This window comes from Melanotaenia boesemani, chromosome 2, assembly GCF_017639745.1.
Source record: "Melanotaenia boesemani isolate fMelBoe1 chromosome 2, fMelBoe1.pri, whole genome shotgun sequence".
Lineage (NCBI taxonomy): Eukaryota > Metazoa > Chordata > Actinopteri > Atheriniformes > Melanotaeniidae > Melanotaenia > Melanotaenia boesemani.
Window position 1 is genome coordinate 26,067,633 of NC_055683.1, and position 13,278 is coordinate 26,080,910.

Sequence of the window (13,278 nt, forward strand, 5' to 3'; positions counted from 1 at the left end):
AAACAAACGCACAGTGTGTACAGTGTCCATAAAAAGCAGCGTGTTGTCCTGCCACCTCTCCTACAGTGGCTCCATTCAGGTGCCAGTGAATCAGTGTGAACGCCTGTGTCCTCAGGTTGGCCCGTCCTAAGAAGCGGCTGTCATTCCTGCTGGCTGCCTCCACCTGGCACATAGTGTGTATGAGGTGTAAGATCTGCACTGTGTTTAACACTCAGAAGGATTTGAGCTGAACCCGCAGGTGCATGCAGTCATAGAATGTGTAGTTGGTATGCAGTCATGATTATGTGAGAGAAGTGTTTGTCGCATTGCTTATATTGGCATGTTCACTGTCATGATGCCATTGCAGCGATGGGAGATGTGTGTTCATTAAGCTTAATCTGATGAAGCCTCCACCTTCTTTCACCACCTTTCATCTCTCACTCCTCAGTCTCTTACATTTTCCAGATGCACATTCCATCTATTGTTTGACCAGGGCATAGAGCCTTTCTATATGTATGTATACAGTGTAAAGCAGAGGCTGAGCATCCCCTCAAACTCATTACTCCCCCCTCATACCCCCTCCATTAAAAATCTTCTCTAAACAAGACCCCCTTTCTCCAATGAAGAGGGACCCTCTGTCTAATGCCAAGTGACTCTCATGGCCAGCATTGACGGTGGGACACTTGCTTCACAAAAGGAGCTGAAGTGTCAAATAAACTCGGTCAGAGCCCCCGACACACAAGAATTCCTTTATCTGGCACCCTGGGAGGCAGACAAAGACAGACTTTGTGTCAGTGAGCAGGCCTTGACTAAACACAGGGGCTTTTTTTTTTTTTTTTTTTTTTTTTTTTAACTCCTCTTCTCAAAACTTTTGCCTCTCCTTCCTCCTCCTCATTTTGACATTTAAACGGCATAGCGGGAACATGCTCTTGTCGGTGTGACCTCTCTCATCCAGCATCTGTCTTGCATGTGGCCAGCATCACTCCTGTGCTGAGTAGCCTTTTCCAAAACACTTGTGTAATGCACACACACACACACCCCATTAATAGATATGAAAGCAGCCATTATGTTACAATAGATTTACCCTTTTTTTCAATACTTGTGTCGATGTTTAAATCCCCAGCTGAGAATGGGGAAGCAGGAATTTGCTTTCTTCTTTCTTGAAGCACTGAGCGCTAGCTGCACTGTCATATGATATGCTTGTGGTGAACCGCAGCACAAAAACGTACACACACCAGGGCAAGACTTAACTATGGTTTTATTTTAGTAAACATTTTTGAGGAACTTTCTAATTACTTGCCATTTTCTTTTAGTTTAAGTTGATTTTGTATTGTCATCTTTGTTACCCTCATCAAGAATGGAAGGATCTGATCTGGCATATTTAGTTTTAGGTCTTTGCAAGTTGCAGATAAAGAAATAAAAAAAAAATTGCTTAAACAAATTTCTTATTTTTGCTAAACATATGCATTAAGCTCTATTGTCTGATCCTTGGATTGAAAACTTATGGTAATATTATAACAAATCAGTGGCCTAAGTTTGGAGTTGACTGACCCTAGAGATACACATATGCATCAAGCTCTCAGGCATGCAAACATAAGCCAAAACGGAGAGCAGCAGCCCCCCCAACACACTGCACTGAGTCAACTGATCAAATTGCTTTGGTTGAGCATGTTAACAGTGTGTTTATGAGCTTAAACTGAGTGGTGATTTATCATGTCTAAACTTAAGGCCTTACTCGATTTGTAGAGTGAGGGTGCCTGATCTCGCAACAAACCAAGGTTGTGTGTCATGGGTGTTTTTTTTATCAGTTTAGAGCACTAATTACTCCTAGTTTTTGTAACATATATGGGCTCAGCATGACTTCACCCTATCTGCAGGTAGAAACTTCAAGTTGCAGGAAAATTTCCTTCCATCATTAGTGTCAGACAGCAGCTTAATGACCTCCATGAGAAATGTCAGAAGGAGAAAAATGTTTGAAGGAGGAAAAAGTGTGTATCTCTGCATATAGTGCACCATTAACACTCAGGTTGAATGTGTTTATAATAGGCTGTAAAGTTTGTCTAAATAGGAGAACTGTCATTTATTAGTAGTGCAGGAACAATGGGGAGCTTGTCTCTGGGGTGGTGGGGGCCAGAGGGGGGCCAGAGGGGGCCGGTGGAGCCAGGGGAGGGTGGCCTGAGATTGGGCAGCAGTCTCTGACCAAGAACAAGCCCCTGTCTGATGAAGAGAACTGCTGACCCTTCCTGAGTAAAATGGCACCTTTGTTTCGAGGTGTATGTGTTTGTGCCTATGTGTTTATGTGTGTGTGAAAGGGAGAGAGGTTTTGAAAAGCTGGGAGTGCTTTTCAAGACTTTTCTTTTTCTTTTTCTTTGGTGCTTTTGTGATTTTTCCCTCCATCTATTATTTCTTTTAGCTTAGTATCTTAGATAGACTTTCACCTTATTTGATGGGAAATGAGGAACTCATCAAACCCAGAAACAATGAAATTATTAGTAATTTTGTCACCACTTTCATTTGCTTGGAATTTTATATTTTTATAAAGGAAATTCAGAATGTATTAAAGCCCAGCTTTGTGCCATATTTAGTCATTTTATTCACAAAATGATCCTTTAATTGTTGTGTTCAGATCTTTCTCCAAAGTGTTTTTATTATCCAAATGATTATTGTGCCAGTGATGCCACACAAAGCCTTACTCTTTTGATGCTATGACACCAGACCACTGATTTAGACTAATTAGCCATTTTGTGTATTCCTCTGGCTTATTGCCACAGTTGTGGCAGTGTGGCCCCTTTTCTGATGATGCTCATGAGGGAAGGAAGCTTTGTTTCAATATCAGAGTAAAGACATTGAAGGAAAGGAGGGAGGAGAGATGAAGGGTAACTGCTGGTCAGTAATGACAGCAGACTGCTGATTTCCTACTGGGAAACCACAACTTAGGATCACTAGTGTGTGTATATTTGGATCAGGGGGGTGTTATCCCGGTTTGGGAATTATCAGGAAGTGGGAGGCTGAGAGAGACAGGCAGCCTATGCTTTAGTGTGAGTGTGGCAAGAAGCTTAAGAGGAAGTGAACATGAGTGAGGGTTCTTCAGAGTCATGCCTCTGGGCCCGATACTTGAAACATGCACTCTTTGATAAAGCTCTCCTGTTCCTGCACCTGCTGTTCAGATATCTCCACATATTTAACTGCCATTTTACTCCATCCTTATGCTAATGACAAAATCAAGCCATAAGTTTGGGTTTTATTGGCTCTATCCTTTCTGTTATTTTACCTCCTGTGTGACCACAGCCAGACTGAACTGTACAGAGAAAACCATACAACGATGAGGACAGGTTCTTCCTCCCATACATGGCCCAATGCAAGTGTACAAACCAAAAAGCAAACAGTAAGAACACACAGTACAGCACAGGGGCAGCTCTGTCAGCTCAGACATGGGCAGACAGCACTCCATTCAGAATCTGCCTCAGTAAGGCTGCAGTTACACATCAGCCAGTTCGCTACACAGACACTACAGCTCTGCAGAAGTTGAGTTGTGACATGCTTAAAAAACTTTACATCTCTTATACTAAGATTGGAAGACTGTAATGCATGTAAAGCCATTATCGTGTCACTCCAGACATTTCTCTCAAATCTGAGCTCACTTGTTCTTTTCTTGCTCTGATTTTGGAGGGAAAATTCCTCCCTTTGTGTTTTGCTCTCATAAATGTCACATTCCACCGAACCTGTGACCGCGTTTGGCCTTTGCTTTACCCCGTGGATCACCATGGCAGCCTCACTGCCTTTCAGCCAGTCACACCTACGTAAGTAAGCCATCTTCATTCAGTTCACTCTTTATTTCCCCTTCCTTTTATTTCACTCTCAGTGGGGAGTATAAAGGAGACATTTACGTTAAGAGGAGCATGAAATTTCCTGCGTGACCTCCCAGGGACACAGCAGACCACCAAGGTTCCTCAGACGATTGTTTATGTGAGCTTTAAGTCCTTTGCCTGTGAGGGAAATCTGCGGCATTCTGAAAACTAGTTTCACCACATGTTATATATGTTTAGTTTTTTTGCAGTCTGAATAAGGCCAGGTCACAGTTATTTATAATAAAAAGTATAATTAAGGTAGATTGTTGAATACCTGTGCTTGCCCTGACATTTCAAGGGTCAAACTATTGTGTCACATAAACCTTACTGATTAAGAAGCAGATGCTCATAGTTAAGGATGTCCAAGTAGGTCTATGTATTACATTGTAAAGCTATGTGGAAATACACAGCTATTGAGGGGATGGAAAATGGCTTTCATTGTCCCAGACCAAGGGGCATGATTGGTCAGATACAATGTAATCAAAATGTTTTAGTAAGCATTGACATGACAGCAACTTCAATCATTTGACAACCTGTGCAAAACAAAGCAGGGAAGTCAAATATTTGTACTTGTATCTTTCATTTTTCAAAATATATTTTCTTTTTATAGTTTTAAGGTTTAATACTTGCATTTTTTTTCTTTACAAAGGGATAGCAGAGAGAAAGAGCAATGATGTATGAACTTTATTTCTCACTTGACATCAATTACATGTATTTCTTAAACTCTGCTGCCCTCTTGTGGACAATGGATGCAACTGCTTTCGTAGTGCGTATTCTTCATTTTTTTTGTATTTGGCTGCTTAGTGTTCGTATTATAATGACATATTTAATGGACATAAATTAAATTTAATCACTGTTTGTTTTTAAAATTGTAAATGTAATCTGATATTAAATTATTTACAGTTATATTAACTGTATCATAACAATGTACAATGAGCACGTTTATAAGGGTCTTCAGGAAGATTGGTCATTTGGTTACAAATTTCAGGTTATCATGCGAATGTTCACATGATAGAAAAAATTCATAAAGTTCCTACCTTGAAACACTATTCAAACCTACTTATTTCTATTTAACTGCTGTATAACAGGTTTTATACTTAGTTTCCTACTATAGTTGAACCACGAATGCAAATACTTCTTATGATCATATATCTGATAATGCATTTCCAGGTAAGCATATGTTAAAAGTGCTGATATTATCTGTCCAAGTGTATTTGGGGGTTGAGCTAACTAGGTCAACTCAACTAGGGCTATAACTGAACCAGTCAAAAGTTAGATAGATTTCTAAAATATCTTAATACTTGTCATGGTTTGAATGCTGATGTAGTTTCTTCTATTTGCCACTAGAGGTCACAATTTGATCCTTTTCTAGGGCTATGCTTTGAGCCACCAGGTCCCATTCCTCTATCCATTCTCTATAATATATTATTTTATTACAATAATCACTTGACCTAACATGCATGTCTTGGGACTGTGGGAAGAAAATTATAGTAAGAACCACATGCGAAGAGATCTGGGCTAGTATTCCAGCCATGCTGTGAGGTAACAGTCACTGCACCATCATGCAGCCCAAGTTGCTAATTATAGTTTATAAGTGTATCACAAAAGAGGCCTTGTTTTTACTGTTAACCTATAATCACAGTGATGTTGAAATGCAGTGATAGGCATTTGTCCATGTATTTAACTTTTCACAGAAAGATATTTGATTCACTTTAACCCATAATCTGTTTGTGTTTGTACTTTTTCTATGAGACCTCCTCCACTAATTGCTTTAATTTTTATAGTGGTTTTAAAAATTAAGTTGCTATTAAATTTACAAACAGTACATACCACGCTTGAAGTACATAAATAGTCAATCTTTACTATGGCCACTAGATGGCACTGTGGTAACACAGAACTTGGCTTCCCCTTTTGAACAAAAGCTCAGCTTTAGATGTTGTAGTAACCCTGTGATCCATGCAGTAATGGATGTAGATTGGCATTATTATCTTCTTATTGCCCCTCATTTTAACTCATCCCTCTTTGAAGATCAAAGTGGCCGTGCGCCTGTGTGTGTACCGACACAGATAAAACCAATAAAGCCAACTGTTCACTTTGTACATCTGTCTGTCTTGAACCTTTCCCAGCGTTATAAGTTGATATGCAGATGAACATAGAGTCACCTATCCAACAGTTTACACTGTTCAAAAGAAGTTGAGAAATAAAGAAATTATTTTGTGTTTGCACACTTTTTTACACTCCTCTGAGCATTCAGATAGAATGAATAAAAGATTAAAATGACTTGGCTTAGGAACGGTTTTGGCAGGTTATGGTTAGGCGCTAGCGATGACACAAGTACAATGTCAGGTTGCTTAATACACAGTTCCCACAGATGTCTTGTAATGTGTGTCAGTTCTATCATTATCGTTATTTCCCAGATTTAGAAAAGAAATAAGTTAAAAGAAAGTCAAACTTTCTGAATAAAAACTACTAAAAAAGGAGTAGTGTGTATAGATATCATTAAAACATAGCAGTCTTGTTTCATCCACTCCTGACTCAACTCTTTTCAGCCAAGTTTTGTGTTTTCACATGGTGTGTTTACTTTGCAAGTTTTTAGAAGTTGATCTAATAACCCCCAACAGATCAGATTGTATGTGGTTAATCATGTTCATGTCAGTTGGGGATTATGGGATAGTTTGTTGAGGAAAAGTTGTACTCGTGGGCGAGTCATTTTGCAACCCTGCTTTAATGCACTCTCATGTTCATGTATCCACATTGTATTTCAAATGAGCTCGTGTGCATTACGGTATTTATTGGTGTTGGTCACATGCATTCATGCACAGTTTGTGTATTTTAAATGTACAACCACACCCTTTGCTCTGGGACAAGTGCATGTCAAGTTGTCCATATCTACAACTAATCACTTCTTGTCAACCAGGGAACTTGACCCACCTTGAAAAAGGGCAACAAAGTTATATGCACACAGACAGCCTCCTGCATAACCGCTCTTCTAAAACCTTCTTATCTACTGTCTACTTTCTAACCAACATTTAGGGTTATCAGAGCTGTTGGCTGTGGCTGTGTATTCTCATGGAATATTTCCTCGCAGGTCTTTGTAGAGACCTGCATCAACTGCATCCGTATTCATAACAGCCATTAATCCACAACACATTGCCACACTGCTCCCAGGTGCTTATCTTATCCCATCTCTTCAAAATTACTCATCTCTTCGGAATAATCAATCATTGAAATTTGTCTGCAGCTTTTGATAACAGCTACTGCAGGTTAGCTGAGCTGAGAACCTGACCAGGCGCGTTCAGAGCAGACAGGCAATCGTTCTCAGAAAACAGCCATGTTTTTCCCCCGAGCTGTTAATGGCAGACAACATGAGACAAGTTAAGGTGGAGCTTTAGTAGAGATACAGAGGAGGAAGTCTGTAGGATATTTTTAAGTGCATGTTTATCAACTCTGGTTCAGGTAAACCTCTGTCTACTGTCCAAGTTAATCATTAATTCTGGACTTCGCTGTCTTTCTGTACTTTGTAGGCGGACAAAGCTCTAGGAAAACATTTGTTCATTAGCTGCATTTTTCAGAGCTTAAACCTCTGAATGATGGCTCTGGCATTAACAGCATTTTGCAGCTGTGCAGGAAAGTGTTACATAGAAAGCGTTCCTTTAAGCATTTATTATTGCTCTGCGTCTTTGTTCCCAGCAGTTGATGTTAACAGGGTGCCGTTAGCAGCAGCAGCTCCTTTAAAGGCCTTTCTTAGTGTGCGACATGCACGTTTTTAAAATCTTTTCACCAGGTCACCTCCACAGTAACATAGGCAATTAGAAAACTGGGGAAATCTATATCTTACACATCTGCTGCTACCCTTAACGGGTGATGCAGCTTTCAATCAGCAGCAGCCTAAATGGGGTGCATGTGTGTTGGTGCTGAACATCTGTACAGAGCCTGACTGTTAGTTTCAGTAGTATGTACATGCAGCTGCCAGCCTATGACCACAAAGAACAGGTTAGCAGTGGTGCATGGCTGGTGTGAGCTTGGTTCTCATTGTGGTTCAAGGAGAAGAGTTTTTGTGAGGTTGTGCACAGATGTTTGTGTGTATTCCTTCATTCGTTTACTCCTTGACTGTAAAATCTGCCAGCCTATCCCTTTCCAGACATCTGTCTCAGTTTCTCTCTGTCCATTTGCCTTCTTTGTGAATCCCCAAATCTGTAACAGTAGCAACTTTAAATCCAAACCCTGTGTCCTATAGTTTATGCATGACTTTTAATGGTGACAGCTTTCTGTTAATTTGTTTTAAATAAGTTTCTAGAGTCAGGGAGGTGTGTGGAGGTACTGATGCAAAATGAATTCATCTTAAAGCATTACTGAGAGGTATGAGAGAGCCAGGTGGGCTTGCTAACAAGATTAAGGACGCTCAGGTGAGACTGGACTTTTTCAGTCCTCCCACAACTGTGGCGCCATGCATCAGACCAACTGGCCTGAGCTCTGGAGTCTGCTCAAACCAGAGAGGAGTGGCAGAGAGCAGATTGTGAAAACATTTTGGAAAATGTGAGTGAGGTGGTCTGGGACCTGGTGGCTACAGCTTTCCTCCTCCCAGCTGCCAGCTTATCGACTTTAATGATGTGAAAGCGATGGCCAGTCCCTCTGCCCCCTGGGTCTCTGTGTCCTTCATGGCTGCCAAGGCAACAGGAATGGCAGCAGTGCACTAATAAAGCACCACATGGTACTGATTGAGAGGTTTAAACTTCCCTTTCTGTAGCTCACTTTCACCCATTTGTTGAATCAGGAGGATCAAACAATTGGACCAGTCCAGCATGTTTGATAATCTTTATGTCTAAAAAGCTTTATTTACCAAAATAGCTTCAGGTAATCACATGTAGCAGAAGTTTATGAAAGTAATGAACACCATCCCAGAGATAAACTTAGTTTCTGATCAGCAATTTTTAAAATTTAAACATGTTTTGATGAAAAGGATCTTTGTAGTGGGGCACTGAAAGGCAAAATCATTTTTCTCTCCTTCCTCCCACCGCTACTTTTCCGTCTCTGTCATTCTGTCTTTGACTTGGCTTATTTAGAGGGAGCTCCAGGGTCAGCATTAATTTAAAAGTCGGGGTATAAACGGTCATTTAAAAAGCAGCATGGTCCTAATTAGCTGAAGCTGCTCAGATGTTTGGTGTGATTGTGTAATGTTTCTTTTTCAGTCAGTGAATAAGTGCACGCTGTGTCAGGCCACCGTGCTAATCACCTAACCTTAGTTTTATTGCACTCTGCAGTGTTGCAATGATGCTGAGGCGAGACAAGCAAAGAGCATTTGCATTGGGTCAGAACAATGGCAAACACTGGTCACAGTGACATTAATCACCCCAAATCTTCTTTGCCACTTAGAAAAAGTGTAAAAAACCTTCTGATATAAGCTGGCCCAGTGTGTACCTTTGCCTAGGCCTTTCAGTATGCTGGAACCAGTGATCGAGACTTCTTCATTTTAAACACAATCCTACAAGTCAATGTTGGGCAGTGATTATGGCACCAACATAATGATCATGCTTATTTTCGCAAGAATTACTGACATCCTTCACCTCTGCTGTACAGTGAAACAATGACATTTGGCCAGGTCATAAAGGAGCTACGAGGGTCATAAAAAACACCTTATGATGTCTGGTTTCTGTAGCCAGGTTATTAAGCTGTAAAGTCATATTATAAAAATGTTGATTGAACCGATATAGTTGAGGAGAGTGCAGCATAGATGAAAAAGACCTAGTTCAGCCATACTTTCATAATCCTACAATGGGCTTGGCTTTTACCGGTAAGCACACAGGAAAATTCTTTGAATTCCCCGGCTTCACACCCTTGCTCTACTTTTGCCGCCTGGCAGCCAATACTTCTGGCTACATTGGCTTTTTTTTTTTTTTTTTTTCCCCCCTTTTTGTAGTGCATTTGACGTCACTGAGAGTTCAATTACTTCTCCAAATAAATGTGTTGTTGCATTTCCTGTTCCTTTTTAAAAATATTATTTTGCTTTATTGTTTGTACATTGGACTGAATCTGTAGATAAGGAAGAGCAGGATGTTGGAATATGCACTTTTAACCTTGCACACACTCACACAGTAATATTCAGCTTCTGTGTAGGTGGGCCAGATCACACAGGCTGACCATACTGGAAGCCATCCGCAAGTTTGAATGCATGGCTCCTCTGCCCATTTCCTTTGTCCTTCATCTCCTCTATCTATCTTTCTATAATTGTGTCCCAGACCCAGACATGTCCATAAATAAACGGGGTCTCTCCCTCTTCAACCAGACCCAAGCCATGTTTATGTTCAGGCTTGTGTTGGGGGGGGTGGGGCATCTGGACCACTGGGCCTGCTTCACCGCTTCTCTCCGAGCTCAGGTGGAATCAAGATGTGCTGCTAGCAACTACAACAGCGACTAATATAGACTTTAGACACAGACAGGGAGTACTGGGAGATATGTTTTTCAAAGGTTTTATTGAAGGTTAAACAATCTTTGACCTGAGTTCCACACATATTGTTTTAACACTGCGATCTGTTAAAACTAGGGGGAAAAATCCAGATGCTTTTGTGCTTTTAGAGTGTTTGAAGTTTAATGCCTGTATCCTGTAGTGTAATTGTTTCTTTTTGTTTTGTTTTTTAGCTTTTTAACACTCCATTGTGTCATGTTTTGCTCCCTCTTTCTCAAGATTCACACAGCAGCTAAACATACTTTCTTTCATAATTACACCACAGCACAAACTATGCTTCTTAGTCAGAACAGCTTAATCTTTCAGTTCCTGCTTTGCTCTTATGCAAGCTGTTGAAGAATGTGAGTGAGATTTGTCAAGACAGACAGTAGAGGAGATTTTTGGTTTATTTACATTAGCTGGATGTGGTCTCCTGGTCTTCATTTCATTTGGTCCAGGAGCCAGGCTATTAAAACTAATGAACACTTATTACCCAGAGTTGGATCCTGAGCTTTTTGTTAAACATCCCTTCTGTAGCTGTTTGTTTTACTTGTACCTGATTATTCAAACAGAGCAGTAAAACATGTGGTTGAGCCTTTGCCTCTGGTCTTTACAGGTAGTCCCATAAATAGTCTGATCTATGATATGTGATTGGATAGCCAGGGTTTATATGTGTTCAAACACGGGTGGGCTTTACTTTTCTGTACTAATCATCTTGGACTGAGCCCAGCATATGTAATGCATGCACCACACGGCTCGATGTCCTGTGTGTCGAATCATGCAAGAAGCATGCACGAGGTCGGGCCTTGTCATTGTTTGAAAACAAAACAGTTTATTGCTCAGCACACAGTGGTTTTTATGAACTTTTATGTCCCGTCATGTTGGGAGGAACAACAGGCTTTTTTTAGTGAGCGTCAATCAAGACATCTGCTTAGCAAATGTGAGGTACATGTGGAGCCTACGTTTTCTCAGATCTCAACAACTGGATGTAATGGGATATTTAATACTGCTGACAGATATCACACGTTTTTATTCTTAAAAGTCTATTGCAACATTTAAAATGGTGATGCATTTAGAACATAAAGTACAAGCCAGAGTTTTTTTTTATTATCACCAATACTGTTTATTTAAAAGTTTTGTACTTGAGTATAAATGGTGCATCTTGTTTACAGCAAAAATCTGTCATCAGTTTCACCTTATGGCCTTTTTTCATAGTTTCAACACCAGCAGTATTTGCTCGCTTGATGGCTTTATAATTGTTTGCTGATCACCAGGTGTCAGTGAAGATTATAGCAGCAGCTGACAGATGTGCTGGAGTAGATACATAAAATGTGTGTGCGCATAAGGCTGTGTGGTTGTGCGTGTTTGTCTTTGCGACAGACGGAATTGGTGTGGGACACATGAAAGTGCGTATTTCTCTCTCCCTGTTGCGACCTTTGTGCGGCATAAATCCTGCTTGAACGACTCGGCTGATGCTGAGGAAAGGAAGGACCCCTTTCTTCTGACACTTCTCCCAACACTTGTGGTTTTTAATATGATACCTGTATACGGAAAGGATGGTCAAATAAACAGCATGTAAAGTTTCCCATGTCTGTACCAATCTGTCAAAAAGAGATGGAGCTCAGCTTTCCCCCTCCTCCTTCCCCTCTGCATCACCCTCACCCAGCCCCTCCTACTGTTCTGCAGGCCCTGTCATCCCCAGGTGGAATTTCCCTAGAGTGAGAGTTGGCTATTTTTTATTTGTTTTAACCTAATTAAATAATGTGAGAAGACAAGGCACTCAATGGCTTCTTTGTTTGTCAAATACAAGATAACACAAATGTGCACCTTTCAGGAATGGGTACAGGAGGACAGAGTGAGACGTGGAGTGATAAACCTGAATATGAGAGGACAAAAACTCTCTTCTGTCTGCTTTTCTGTGAGTGACATTACCTGTTCACCCCTAAGCAGGAAGCATATCTGTCCTTTTTGCTGAAACCTTATATGGTGAAATTAAAAGGTAGGGCTATGTGTGCTGCAATGTCTGGGTCAGAGCAGTAGTTCTAACGTTCTTGTATTACATTTCACTTAACATGTTATCATTGTAAAAATCTGTAATTAAATATAGAAGGCAAGGCACCACACCTATAAATCTAGCATGATTATAAAGGCCTGTACTGGCTTGATACTTGGACTCCACCTGCGTCAGTGCAGCTGGCACCCTCTTACTGTGTGAGATGGTGTGTGTGTGTGTGTGTGTACTCATAGGCTAAAGACAATATCAGTCCCTCTTGTACTTGCTGTAGTTGCTCTACCACTTTGTGGGAAAGAGTTTGGAGATTTCACAACAACATGTAACTTTTCACATCCTTACTTTCCATGATTTTACTGAAAATCATATACTGTACTTGCAACTCACCAAATAATGGATGGAACAGATTAGAAAATCAAGGCACAATGTCATCACAAAATGTTTAGCCCTAGATTGTTTAGCCATGGGTTGCTTTGTAACATAAGAAGAGAGCAAAAGAGTTATATGTCAGCCATTGTGTGAGATCATTGAAGTTAGACGTATGAAAAGACTTTTAGGCATTGAGAGTGTCTCAGCTGTGGCTTCTGGTGAAAGAAACACTGGATCCTCACTGTGGGGGCCTTCCTCTGTTCTCTCCTGGAGAGAGGGTGCCTCCAAAGTGCCTGATAGTGCACATTTTTCTTGGATGCTTCACAAAGACTTTCCCCCTTCTTAGCACACATCTGAAGATGTATTTTTATCACAGAACAGATGACAGGGGTAATCCTTTGGTGTCTTGCCACCCCTAACTGACCGTTTACTTCCTCTTTGTGTTTTGCTTTCCCTCTCTTTCTTTGCCCCCTCTTATCAGCTAATCCCTCCTTGCATAGAGCGGTCAATTAAGAGGCTTAGCTGATAGAAAACGAGACCATTTTGGATGCATGGAATGTGTGAAAATGCAGTGAAAAGGGGGGTTGTGACTGGTCCTCCAAGAAGAGAAAGGAGGGATTCATTTCCTA

At 40.7% G+C, this 13,278-nt stretch overlaps 1 long non-coding RNA gene across 1 annotated transcript in view; it reads left to right on the plus strand.

The window, feature by feature from the left end:
* The window catches only part of LOC121631898, a 48,422-nt gene that overhangs the window by 1,253 nt on the left and 33,891 nt on the right, over positions 1-13,278 (plus strand). The gene's annotated exons all lie outside the window — the stretch shown is intronic.